This window comes from Phacochoerus africanus, chromosome 14 (assembly GCF_016906955.1).
Source record: "Phacochoerus africanus isolate WHEZ1 chromosome 14, ROS_Pafr_v1, whole genome shotgun sequence".
NCBI classification, from domain to species: Eukaryota; Metazoa; Chordata; class Mammalia; order Artiodactyla; family Suidae; genus Phacochoerus; species Phacochoerus africanus.
Window position 1 is genome coordinate 20,679,220 of NC_062557.1, and position 12,573 is coordinate 20,691,792.

The 12,573-nt window shown below is 50.8% G+C and overlaps 1 protein-coding gene and 1 long non-coding RNA gene across 4 annotated transcripts in view; both read left to right on the forward strand.

The window, feature by feature from the left end:
• The window catches only part of LOC125115141 (uncharacterized), a 4,559-nt gene extending 3,070 nt beyond the window's left edge, over window positions 1–1,489 (forward strand). For both annotated transcript variants that reach the window (XR_007131988.1, XR_007131989.1), the window contains exon 2: window positions 496–1,489. This is a non-coding gene — a long non-coding RNA (uncharacterized LOC125115141). The remainder of the gene's footprint in view (window positions 1–495) is intronic.
• A 6,047-nt stretch (window positions 1,490–7,536) lies between these two features.
• The window catches only part of LOC125115138 (signal transducer and activator of transcription 5B), a 65,043-nt gene continuing 60,006 nt past the window's right edge, over window positions 7,537–12,573 (forward strand). For both annotated transcript variants that reach the window (XM_047758960.1, XM_047758961.1), the window contains exon 1: window positions 7,537–7,668. The gene's annotated coding sequence lies outside the window, so the exon portion shown is untranslated. The remainder of the gene's footprint in view (window positions 7,669–12,573) is intronic.

The following is a 12,573-nucleotide window of genomic DNA, read 5'->3' on the forward strand; positions in this document are numbered from 1 at the left end:
GCACCCTGGTGGTTTTAAGGGCCCAGACTACACAGGAGAAAACTGAGGCCGAGGGAATGGGATTCAGGAAGATCAGAAACTGCCTGGTGTCTGGACTGAGCTGGGGCCCCAGGCCGCCATCCCTAACTGTCCCTCATCCCCAATTCGAAGTCATAGCATTGTAGGGGGAATGAGGAGGATTAAAAAAATATCTCACAGGGAGTTCCTGCTGTGGCACAGTGGGTTTAGAACCTGACTGCAGCAGCTTGGGTCGCTGCCGAGGTGCAGGTTCGATCCCTGGCCTGGGAACCTCCATGTGTGGCAGGTGCGGCCGTTAAAAAAAAAAAAAATCACGGAAATACTCTCCCCAAAAGAAGACTGGATACATTTTATTAGGACTAATGATAATCCCTAGCCTAGCCTGTAGTTCATATACTGTACACGTATCCTGAACTGAATCATGGCACACTCGTATACGAACTTGACTGAACTCTTCAACTCCATTGATCTTTGCAGGGACCTCGAAGGCCGTCAGAGCCAGGTGCATCCCCTTTCATCAGTCCAGAAAAGGGTCCTGTCCACAGCAGTTTGGCCAGTAAGCGTACAGCTGGCACCAGGATCCAAGTTGCCTGGCTCTGTGGGCAAGGTCTCCAGTCCACCTGTCTCAACTTTCCTTCCCTGGAGCATACACCGCAGTCTGCACTCTAGCCCATGGTTGTTTCACGGCACCAAGCATGGCTCCTCTATCACCACACCGGTCCTTGCCCCAGCTCTGTTGAAGGAGCCAGTGTGACTTACGTGTCACCTGGAGGTGGACTCAAGTTATACCGGAAGAATTATCCCATTCCAATTCCTGTTTCTGGCTCTTGTAGACCAGGTTAGCCATGAAGGAGGCCCTGCTGATGCCCCTACCTTGGGGAGAACAGATTGAGGTCACCTTGACATAACTGTCCCTGGGGGCAGGGGGAGATGGTACAGAGATGGCTTTGTCTCCTCTGCTCCAAGTCCCTTCTTCAAGGAGAGTTCCTGTTGCGCCGGAGCCAGCGGGGAGGTGGGGGGTGAAGAGCCTTCCCAAGAAAGCTGGAGGTGTTCCGGGAAGCATCTCCATGCCCCGGCAGAGAGGGGACAGCTGAAGCCCGTGGGCAGTTAAGCATCCTGCTTCACCCCCACACTTTCTCTGCATGTACCGACCCCCCAGCCCCTACCCCTAAGGCTCCTGGAAGGGAGACCCCAAGCCATGCTCAGCATATACTGTACCCTGCGAGCAGCATGGCTGCCTCTCCCGGAATCTCCTCTTTCTGGTGCCTCCCTGGGCACTTGCTGCCCATTCCTGTCCCTGAAGACAGAGCCGAGGGAGGGTGTGCGCTGAGGAATTCTATGTGAATTGGAGGGAAGGAAAGGAGCCGCTGGGTCCCTTCCTGCCCTGTCCCCTGTCCTCCGCCTCTCTTCAGGGAAGTCAACTTACAGTGAAGTCGCCAAGAGAACACGAGGCCTTCCAGCCTGAGGCACAGCAACTGTCCTCTGTTTCTGGGAAGGGCGTGGGGAGGGGTGTGGGCCTGACCCAGTGGGTGGGAGGGGAAAGGCTGCCTTCCTTTGCCCAGCTGCCCTGTCCACCTGCCTTGGGAGAGAAGCTGGCAGGACAGGGAGAGGAGGGGGTGCAATGTCTGGGCTGAGCGTGTTTCCTACCCAGTCAAGACCACGGAGAGGAGCCCACCCGCCGCCCGGCAGGGGTTGGCCTGGGAGGTGGGTGGGCCACAGCACCCAGCTGGGGCAGGGGGCAGCCGATGGGAATGGTGACTACCCTGAGCAGCCCTGGGTGGCATCTGGCTCCCATCTCATCCCCGGTGACTAGCAGGCCCCTCTTCCCACTGAGCTAGTTTCTCCTTCCAGCCCAACAAGAAAACTTTTGTGTCTTAGCCAGCCCAGTGGGGACCTCAAGCCCTGGGGGCGGCGGGGGCGGGGGGGAAGGGGGACAGAGCTGTGCATCTCCATCCCCCCCATCCCCCACCATTTGGCCACTTTCCTTTGTTATGACCTGAGGGGGCTCCTTGCTCCCCCGTCTCTGTTTCCCATTGTTCCCTGGGTTATTGCCTGCATAGACCCACCCACCCACTTCTTCCCCCATCCCCCGGCCTCCAAAATCCACTCTCAGCCCCAGGAGCCGCTGGGGGATGTAAAGTCAAAATGAAGAATGGTCCAGAAGCTTTCTTGTGATGAAGCAGGTTAAGGATCCGGAGTTGGCACTGTGGCAGTGGCTTGAGTCTCTGCTGTAGCACAGGTTCAATGCCTGGATGGGAACTTCCACATGCTGCAGGTGCAGCCAAAAAAACAAACAAACAAACAAACAAAAAACCTTAAAAAAAACCCAAAAAGGAATGGTCCAGTGGCCTATGCTTGCCCCACTGGTTACTGGCCTGGTCTTCATTTGCTGCTGTGAGGGTCCCACGCACAGGCCTCCCTTTCACCTTGTGTTTCAGCCATGCAGTTCCGCCAGCACCCTGTCCCCTCTCAACTCCAAGCCTTTGCCACCTCCATTTCATCTACCTGGAATGTCATTCCTCCCTTGGCCACCTAGTGACGTCCCCCTCATCTTCATAAGGTCAGTGTGGCCCAGAGGAAAATGCAAAGGCTTTGGACATCCTTCGCTCAACAAGAAGGCAGAGATCCCACATCTCCAGGGCCTTAGGATGGAGGTTTTTCATGGCCAGGGTTTTTTTTGGGGGGTGGGGGGAGTGCTGTCAGTGACAGGGCTTACTTCTGCCAGAGCGTGAGCAGAGAAAAGAGCTAAGTTTTACAGTTAGATCTGGTTCCAAATCCCAGCTTTGCCGACTTAGCAGCTGTGTGACCTTATTTAAACTACTTCACTTCTTTGAAATGCAAGCCTGGCCCTGCTGTGTGACTGCAGGCACAGGAGTCGGCCTCTCTGAACTGAGCAGCCTCCTTTGTCAAAGGAAGACAGCAAGTCTCACCTCCCTGGATTGCTGTGAAGACTCACTCACAGAGCCCAAGGCATAGCAGGTGCTCAGGGACCTACCTGGACCAGCAGAGCTTCATAGCTTCTCCGCTGAACTCCTGCAGCCCTTTGAGCCACTTCTTAGGGCTCTAATTAGCTGCCTAAAGGGCTGTGTCTCACTGCTTGCTTCATAATAGTGGCTTCATAAATACCTGTTGGATTAGCGAAGGTCCCTAAAACAGCATAGGGCTTCCCCCAAGCTCTGACAATGCAGGGGTTCCCTTTCTCTAGCTCCAGAGCCCCGACTCCCTTTCACACATCCTGACTCACAGACCCAGAAGGATATCTCCTCTGCTGCCCTGGCTTCTGCCCGCTCTGGTCCTAACGACCTGCTTTCCCACCCTTGGCATCGTTTTTGCCTGGTGCTGGGATGACTTTTGAATTTTTTTTTCTTTTTTTTGTCTTTTTAGGGCCACACCCATGGCATGTGGAGGTTCCCAGGCTAGGGGTCGAATCAGAGCTGTAGCCACTGGCCACAGCCACAGCAACACCAGATCCGAGCTGCATCTGCAACCTACGCCACAGCTCAGGGCAACACCGGATCCTTAACCCGTTGAGCGAGACCAGGGATTGAACCTGTGTCCTCATGGATGCTAGTCGGATTCGTTTCCACTGAATCACAACAGGAACTCTGACTTTTGAGATCTTAACCCACTTGGCAAGTCCCCAAGTTTCTGGCTGGGGCGACACTCTGCTCTTTCTTCTGTGTCAGCCCACCCTCTCTGGATGGTACAGCTGTACCCCAGGACTCTGGATGGAACGGGCAAGATGACCAAGGCAGGCAGGGGCCCCTCAGGCTTTCCAAAGAGCCATCCCTTTAACTCTGGTTGAAAGGGAGCCCAGATGGGTGCAAGACAAAGAGCGTATGAGGATCTCCAGGGGGCGAGATCTGTGTTTACCAACATAACCATACCTCCTGTGAGCTACACGTGAGGGAAACTGAGGCCCTCAGAGAAATGAAGTACTTTGAGTAAGGTCACAGAGCTGGAGTTCCCATCGTGGCTCAGCGGAGGTGAATCTGACTAGTATCTATGAGAACGCTGGTTCCATCCCTGGTCTCGCTCAGTGGGTTGCTGTGAGCTGTGGTGTAGGTCGCAGACCCGGTTCAGATCTAGCGTAGCTGCGGCTGTGGCCATTGGCTACAGCTCTGATTTGACCCCTAGCCTGGGAACCTCCATATGCTGTCGGTGCGTCTCTAAAAAGACAAAAAAAAAAAAAAGTCACAGAACTGCTAATTTGGCAGAGCTGGGATTTGGATCCAGATCTAACTGTAAAACTCAGGTCTTTTCACTACCCCTGGTACCAAGAGACACCTCCCCATGAACCACTGGCTGTGACAAATTTCCAGCTGGGGCCATGGAGATGTGGTCTCTGTTTTCTGTCTACTGAGTGTCAGAGGCTCCAGAAGCCTGTATTGACTTCTTTTTAATTTTTCTCTTTTTCTTTTTAGGGCCACGCCCTTGGCATATGGAAGTTCCCAGGCTAGGGGTTGAATCAGAGCTGCAGCTGCCAGCCTACGCCACAGCCACAGCAATGTAGGATCCAAGCCGCATCTGCAACCTACGCTGCAGCGTGCCGGCAATGCCAGATCCTTAACCCGCTGAGAGAGGCCAGGGATTGACCTCGCATCCTCATGGATACTACGTCGTGTTCTTAACCCGCTGAGCAACAAACAGGAACTCCAAGGCCTTTATTGACTTAATCGGGAAGAACCCCGCACCCCAAGGAAGGAGGAAACTCCCCACAGGTGTCCTTTTGTGGCTGCTCTGTGGTCAGTACCAATCTGATTCCCGAGGTACAGAGAGTTCTGGAGAGAGAAGCCACATGATCGTGGGTCTGCTGGCTAGAGGGGATCATGGTTGTGGTTTCAACTACGTTTCCAGAAAACAGCCTCAGTGGAGGAAGGATGGGAAGTGGGGGAGGCTGTTTCTGAGGTAGCCACATGCTAGTGCATTTAAGTGACAGAAGAGGCTGGGGTCAGTACCTGGCAAAGAGTAGGTAGGATGCGTGGACAGACTTCCAGGCTCTCTCTCAAGCCTCTCTCTCTCCTGGGTCAGGCCAGGGTGGGCTAGGGGGTGACCCTGACTCCCTGTGCAGTGGACACCTCTGCATCCACAGCTAGGTCTCTGGGAGCTTTCTAGGTCGGCTCTCTGTAGGGTCTCCCTGGATCCTAGCTTCCTGTTCAGTTTCGGTCTTCCTAAGACTCCTTCAGTGTCCTGTCTCAGCCTGGTGTCCCCTCAACTTAGGAGACTATGTCCCTGTGGCCCAGGAGGACCAGAAGACCCACGTAGCATCTCACCTCACCTGAATTGGAAGACGGGAAAGATAGGTCTTGGACGTGCCTTGCTCTCGCAGGCTGACAACATTCTTGTTTCGTAGAAGCAGTCACTAGAACATTCCGTCCTTTGTGTCTGTGCACACAGCCAGCCAGATCTAGCTTGGTGCCTCGTGGTCAGTCAGAGATGTGCTCTGAGATGCGAGAATAAAGTGACATACCTGCCCCGCCCTCCCAGGCATTCAGACTAGCACCCTCTGCCGCTGATCACCCGCGCCCAAGGAAAATGGATTGAGCCCTCGACCTGACCATTCCTAGGAAGAGAGGTATAAATCTTCACTGTTACTAAAAACAGTAATAACAGTTAACAACCCCTATAGGGCTTTACAGCCTTTGAAGCGGTATGCATGTACTAACTCAGTTCTCACAACAATGCTACGAGGTAGGTCATATCACTGTCACTGTATTATAATGAGGAAATCAAGGCAGAAAATTTGCTTAAGGTCACATGGCTCATGGAGTTGATGGTGAGCTGGTTTTAGATTCTATGCTTTTAATTACTATGTAGTCCTCCTGGTTTCCATTTCTATTCCTAGAACGTAGGGTTTGTTCCTCAAATATTTATTGAGTGTCTGCTCTGGGCTGGGTGCGGTGTGGGAGGATTGAAAGGTGAATGGGATAGTGTGTGCCATTGGGGATAGAGAGCCATGCAAACAAGAAACTGTCCTTCAGCACGAGAGGTGCCATAGTAGGAGCGTAAATGCGTGGCTGGAAACAAACAGGGAGGGCGAGGTTCGTGCTGCCTGGAGCAAGTGTCGCCAAAGGGCAGCCATTGAGTGGCTGGAAATTCCAGGCAGGGGGAAGGGCATGTGTGCAGGTATGAAAGCTTCCAAAAAAGAGCAGTGTACCCAAATGTCGAAACCTCATGTGCAGTGACTGTCAGAGGGGTTGCCAGAGAGCTCAGGGCTGGTGCTTCCGTCCAGCTTCCTGCTCCAGCCTGTCCTCCTGCTCTGGCCTCCAAGCTCCCAGTACCTACTCCGCGCAAAGCACCGTGCCAGGTGTTGGCCCAGAGTGTGGGATAAAAGAAGTAGCCTGGGTGGGGGAGAAAGAGTTTGTGATCAGCTGCACACACAAAGACCTTTGTGGCTGGTGTTATTCTGGAGGTGAAGGGAAGGTTGCTGGGAAGGGCTGCCAAAGGATTATGGGAGAATGTGAGGACTTGCAGATCTTGGTCCTCTCTGGACAGGAAGATTTTCAGACTGTAGGGAAGGGACGCTCTGTGTGTATGTGTGGGGGTCCCTCTCCTCCTTTGGCCCCTGCAGCTGGGTTTCTGGAGATCTGACATGCCTTGCTTCTGGTGCTGGCCCTTGGAGGGTTGCCGGGGAAACCGTTGGCCAGCTCCAGAGATGTAGCTGGAATGGGTGACTCAGGCGGCCTTTTCAGATACTACACTCCCTCCCCATTACATGCAAAAGGCTCTCAGAGACTACCTTGCCTCTGGATCCTACAGAGCTGATCCTGCTTATTCTTCTTTCTCCGGATAGAGCAGAGAGCCCCCCCCCCCCGCCCCCCGCAGCTCCTCTGGTAGGAGCTAGCACGATTCCCCAGAGAGGGAGATGGTCTCAGATGCCTCTGTCCCCCATAGATTCACTCGGGAACAGACGATGGATCTACTCCGCAAGGGCCAGTGTAAACTCCGGCTGTGTCCCTGCAGGCTTTCTGCTTGCTGGTCTCTGTGGTAAGCAGCCAGAGCCCTGGCTGAAACGCCCTCCAGGGAGCAAATCCGGGATAATTATTGATGGGGCAGAGGTGGACTTCTGACCGCAGCCTGGGAAGGACAGGACCCCGAACGCGGGCCTCAGCCCTGGCGTAGGGAGGTGGGCGGGTCGCAGTCGGGGGGTGCCAATCAACACGACCACAACAGTCTGGCCGAACTGACCCTACCCAAACAAAGCAACATGTGCTCGCGGCCGGCAGACCCGGCGGGGGAGCCGAGCCGCAAAGCGGCGGGAGTTCCGCGAAGAGGGGCTGCGCGCGGCGCCGCTTTCTCCAGAACGCGCAGAGAGGGTTCCGGGTCTCTCCAGGGCGGCCGCGGCGCGAGAGGCCAGGGACCACGGGGCTCGCGCGCGCGCGCGCCAGGCGGAACCAGGAAGCGGCGCGCGCCGGCGCGGGGCGCGCTCTGGGCTGCGGACGACGCGCGCGGCCCGGCCTCCGCGAGCGAGCGGCGCGCGCGCCCCCGTGGGCTCCGGCGCGAGGAGAGTCGGCGGCCGGAGCCGTCACCCCGGGCGGGACTGAGCGCAGGCGACAAAGCGCGGCGGCCCGGCCGAGGGAGGGAGCGAGCGAGCGGGCGAGCCAGAGAGCGGGCGGGAGGCAGCCGCTGGCGCCCGAGGGGCCGAGCGAGGTACGAGCTGAAGGGCCAACGCGGGGCTCGGGGCCCGCGGAGGGAGACCGGGGAGCCCGCCCGGGCGGGGCCCCGCGCCCTGGCTGTCCAGACGCCCAGCAGGGCCGCACCGCCGCCATCGCTCCCCGGGCCGGGAGGGCGGGCGCGGGGGCCGCGCGCTGAGCGAGGGGGGCGGCGGGGGGCGACGGCTGGGGCCGCGCGAGGGGCGTCGTGTGGAGGCTGCGGCGGGGCGGAAGGGGGAGAGGACAGAGACTTTGTGCGAGAGCGTGTCGGGGCAGGCGTGCGGGGGACCCCGGCGCCGACCCTGGAGAGCGAAAGGGTCGCCGTCAGTCCCCTCGCACCTTGGTGCTGCAGTTCCGAATAGCCCCTGCCGGCTCCTCGCTTTTCCTCCTTTTTTCGGAAAAGGTATCTGCGACTCCTGGAGGGTGGGATGAGCCCAGGAGTGCCCGGTGGGGTGGGAGGATATTAGCCAGGCTTCAAGGAAAGGTGCCTTTTAAGGAGTCCAGATAACAAACACAAACACTTGGATCCCAGGCTCTGGGGTGCAGAATCCCTCGTCAGGACCCGCCAGGCCCGGGCTTGTGCGTGTGTCGGTGGGATGCAGCGCATTCCTTTTTTCAGCCGGGAATAAAGAGTTAAAAAGTGCTTCTGGTGCTGGGGGTAGATACACAGAGTCGGAAGGGGAGCCGTTGTGTCACCAAAGCTGGTCTGAGGCTAAAGGAATCTGGCAAGATGGTCAGGCGGATCAAAGAGGAAAGAACTTGTGTGGAGCAAGAGGCGTTTGCAGACACTTGTAGCCAGCAGTGATGGAAAAGGCGAGGAAGAAAAACAAGCGCCAGCTTTTAGGAAGAGGGGATTCAGGAGAACCACAGGAATTTTAAGGGCAAATAGATAGCGATCCTTTCTTTCCCCCCCCAAAGCCATGCCGGATCTTTTTTCTTCTTGACCCTTGTAGTCCTGCCATACCGTGGCATCAAGTAAATAGCGCTTAAAGTGGGTCGTAGAATGTTAGGACTGGAAAGGGCCCCGGCGGTAATGCTACATTCTTTTATTGTACGAATGAGGAAACTGAGGCCAGATAGGTGGCCTGCTTCGTTTTCACAGCTGTTTAGGACCTCAGGAACTGAAATGTCGGTCTGAGGACTCTCGATTCAGTGCTCTTCCCAAAGGACCGAGAAGTAGTAGATCTTTGCCTAAATACAGTTACATAAATTGTTCCTAGAATGTCCTCGGGGAGTGCCCCTTGAAAGGGCTAGTGTGTCACCAAATTATTAAACTGAGCTTAGGTCCTTTTTTTTCAGTCTTCAAATGGTGTTTATCATCCGCTTGTATCTTAGGTTTCCAAAGTGGTTGGATAGGCGCCTGGGCCATAATAAGCTTTCAGCTGTTGAGTGTATTACCTCAATATTTTGTTATCACTAGGTTAAAATAATAGAACTTTGCCTCTTTCCTCAACATTTTTCTGTTATTGTTCATTTGCTTATATTGATTACATTGTTTATATTCACTGGCTCTAGTTCTTAGAAGAGGACGTATATTTTATTTAGTGTGCTTTTCATGTTTTTCTAATTTCATTTTTGTAACACCGCAACATTAGATCAGTTCTGATAATTTCAAATGCTGGATTTCTGTTGACTGACTTTATTCCAAGGCTTCGGGTTTTCGTTTGTTTTGGTACCAACTTCCATCTCATGGAAGATCACAGTTGTTAGGATTGATAGCATCAATGGGTGAAGGGGCTGCTGATTTTAAGAAAAAAATTATGTGACAGTTTGTGATGTCTCTCATGTTTAACCAAAACAACACCATACTTTTGGTCCGGTAAGTGTTATCGAGGAGGTTACTTGTTTTCTGTAGCCTTGGGAAGATGAAAATTTCAAGCACCTGATTGAGACACAGGGAGGTAATGGAGAGATCTTTTTTTAAAAAAGCAAAACATCAGAAAACAAAACAAGAGTTGATTTCTATCACCAGCAGTTTGGTTATTGCATAACTTGGAGCTGCACTGCACAAAATCTTTGCTGTATACCCAACTAAATGAATTGTCCCACCTTCTCACTAGTCAGGATTCACATTTTTGCCTGCAGGATATGAATATAGATCATGTTAAGAAATTGAAGGTGGCTATGTTTCTTAAATAAGTACTTCATGATATATAGGATAGAAGGGGGAAAAAGTGCTATCATTGTTTGGAGTGTTACGACATAAATATTTTGGTCTGAACTTCCTATTGTGCCCCAACTTCTCATTTCGTCTTCATTTTCTTACTCTCAATTGATTTTTTTAAAATGTATTTACATATGCAAAAACCACATCAAGACTAGTTAAAAGGTATCATTTGTTGCTCTTGGGGTACTTATGTCAGTTTGTGTCAAGTGCTGTTGTTATATTCACATCATTTCAAGGGCTGTTCAAATTATTTGTGATTTGTGTTGGATTTCGGTTTATAAACGTGCTTGTGGTTCATTTGGCTTGTTCTTGGGTAGGGAGGTGATACAGGTAGTCTTACTATAAAAGGAGGTGTTACAAATAGGTAAATAACATGCTCAAGATTAGATTACAGGTTGAAGGTAGACTCAAGGGAAGCTTAACTCTTCTAGAGCCCTGCAAACGTGTATGTCATCGTGTCCCCAGATTTCTAGATGTTTTACCAGTGACACATTTTCCCCCTTCTATGAGAGTGTAGATTGCCACATTATTCCTACCAGCGGAAGCGAAAACAAAAAACCAAGAAAAAAAGAAAACAAACAAAAACAAAACCCCAACACCTCCTGTTTCTTATTAATTTGTTTGGCACATTTGAAACTTATTCTTTTTAAATATTATCTGACAATTCTAGGTTACTGAGCTCTTCAGACAGATGCCCTTTTACCGCAAGGGAAAGTATCAAAATACTTTAACGTTGGCACTTCTTAATAAAAATAATGTTTAAAAAAGTTTGTTCTAAAGTATCACTGGCCCCAGTTGTGTGTGGTGTTTAAAGGAAAAGATTTTTCTTTAAATCTGAGCTTTGTTAATAGAACTGTTCTAAAATCAGAAGTATTTTTTTCCCCTGCAATGTTGGAAACACAACAGTTTTATGCTTGTTTCTGCGAATAAGAAAGTCAGATTTAACAATCTAGTTTCCATTGATCAGACAGTTTTTTTGTACATTTAAATTGTGAGCATTGGAGTTCCCGTCGTGGCGCAGCGGAAATGAATCCGACTAGGAACCATGAGGTTGTGGGTTTGATCCCTGGCCTCGCTCAGTGGGTTAAGGATCTGGCGTTGCCGTGAGCTGTGGTGTGGGTCGCCTACGCAGCTCGGATCCTGTGTTGCTGTGACTGTGATGTAGACCGATAGCTACAGCTCCGATTAGACCCCTAGCCTGGAACTTCCATATGCCTCAAGTGTGGCCCTAAAAAGCAAAAATAAATATATAAATCGTGAGCATCACATTGATTAATTTTTTTTAATTGCATTCTCTTAATTGTCATGTCTTTATTTTAAGTAGACTGTGGACATTGGATGCTTTCTTATTAGGGATGATCCTTTTCTACTAAAAACCCTAAGCCAGTTTGGAGAAGATTTTACGTATCTAAGTCTATGCTATTTTTACTAAACAAAGAAAGGAATAATATACAGGTGTTAGACTTTTAGTTGATTGAAGGAGACCCTCACTTTTGGTGGTTTCAGGTTTTCAGATGACGTTTTATTACTTTTGTTAGTTTTGGTCACACCCATGACTTCCTTGGAAGGTATCTTTGAGGTTTGGTTTCCTTTTTTTTTTTTTTTTTTTAAATGGTAATATTGGGGTGGGGGTGCTTCCTGTTTGTATTTTCAAAATTAGGTCCACATGTTAACCTTCTTGCAGTGTGACATTTTTATTTTAAACAGATAAAGGCGAGCATCAGAAGCCATGTGGTTTGTCTTTGACCCATTCTACTACTTCATGACAACTTTCCTGAGCTCAGCCTGACTACCCAGTTAGAAAGGCAAAACATTCCTGAATCTTCCCGGCTCTCTTCAAGGTTTAGCTGCTTTGGAAGGAGTCTTAACAACAACTACCACAACAAAGGTGCATTTAACAGAAAAATGGAGCTACTGCTTTCTGTTTTCCTCCCCAATACCTAGAAAATGCACAGCACTAAGAGTGAAAATGTGTTATGTGGAGCTTTGAATGTCAGAGCTTTCAAGAGGGGTTGCCATAGGTTCATATGGTATAGAACCCCATCTATTAAGCAGTAACCACAGCAGATTGTCTGACCTCACCTAAAAGGGATACAGAATGTCATGGAGGGAGTTCCCGCTGTGGTGCAATGGGATCTGCAGGGTCTCTGCAGCACCAGGATGTAGGTTCAAACCAGCCAGCACAGTGGATTAAAGGATCGGCATTGCCACAGCTTATAGGTCAGCTTATAGGTCACCTTATAGGTCACCACTGTGGCTCGGATCTGATGCATAGCCCAGGATGGTAGTAGAACTTTGGAGGAATCATCCTCAGCTGTAAAACTCTTCCTTGACCCTCCTGGGTGATTTTAAAGTGGTAGATCACTTTTAATAGAAATGTTGGAGTTTGAGTTATATGGGGCCTTGTGGTTCTAGAAGACTATCCTTGAAACGAGTATGTATAGTATTGTTTCAGTGACTGAAGCAAGTGGCCTTTTCCTGGCCTTCAACTAATGTTATTTTAAGAAGTGTAATAACTAAATAGACTTCTAATTAAATTGGCATTCAAACATGTTTACAGTTTAGGGGCAGTTTCTCTCTCCTAAATTTTCTTTTGGATGACATTACTAAAGGCAATACTGCATTAGTGTGTTGCACAGTTATGCATAATGCAATTTGCAAATGAGATTAATATATAGTTATCTTAACCTCTCATTTTCCCCTTTAATCAAGAAAGGAGAATTTATAATTTGTGGC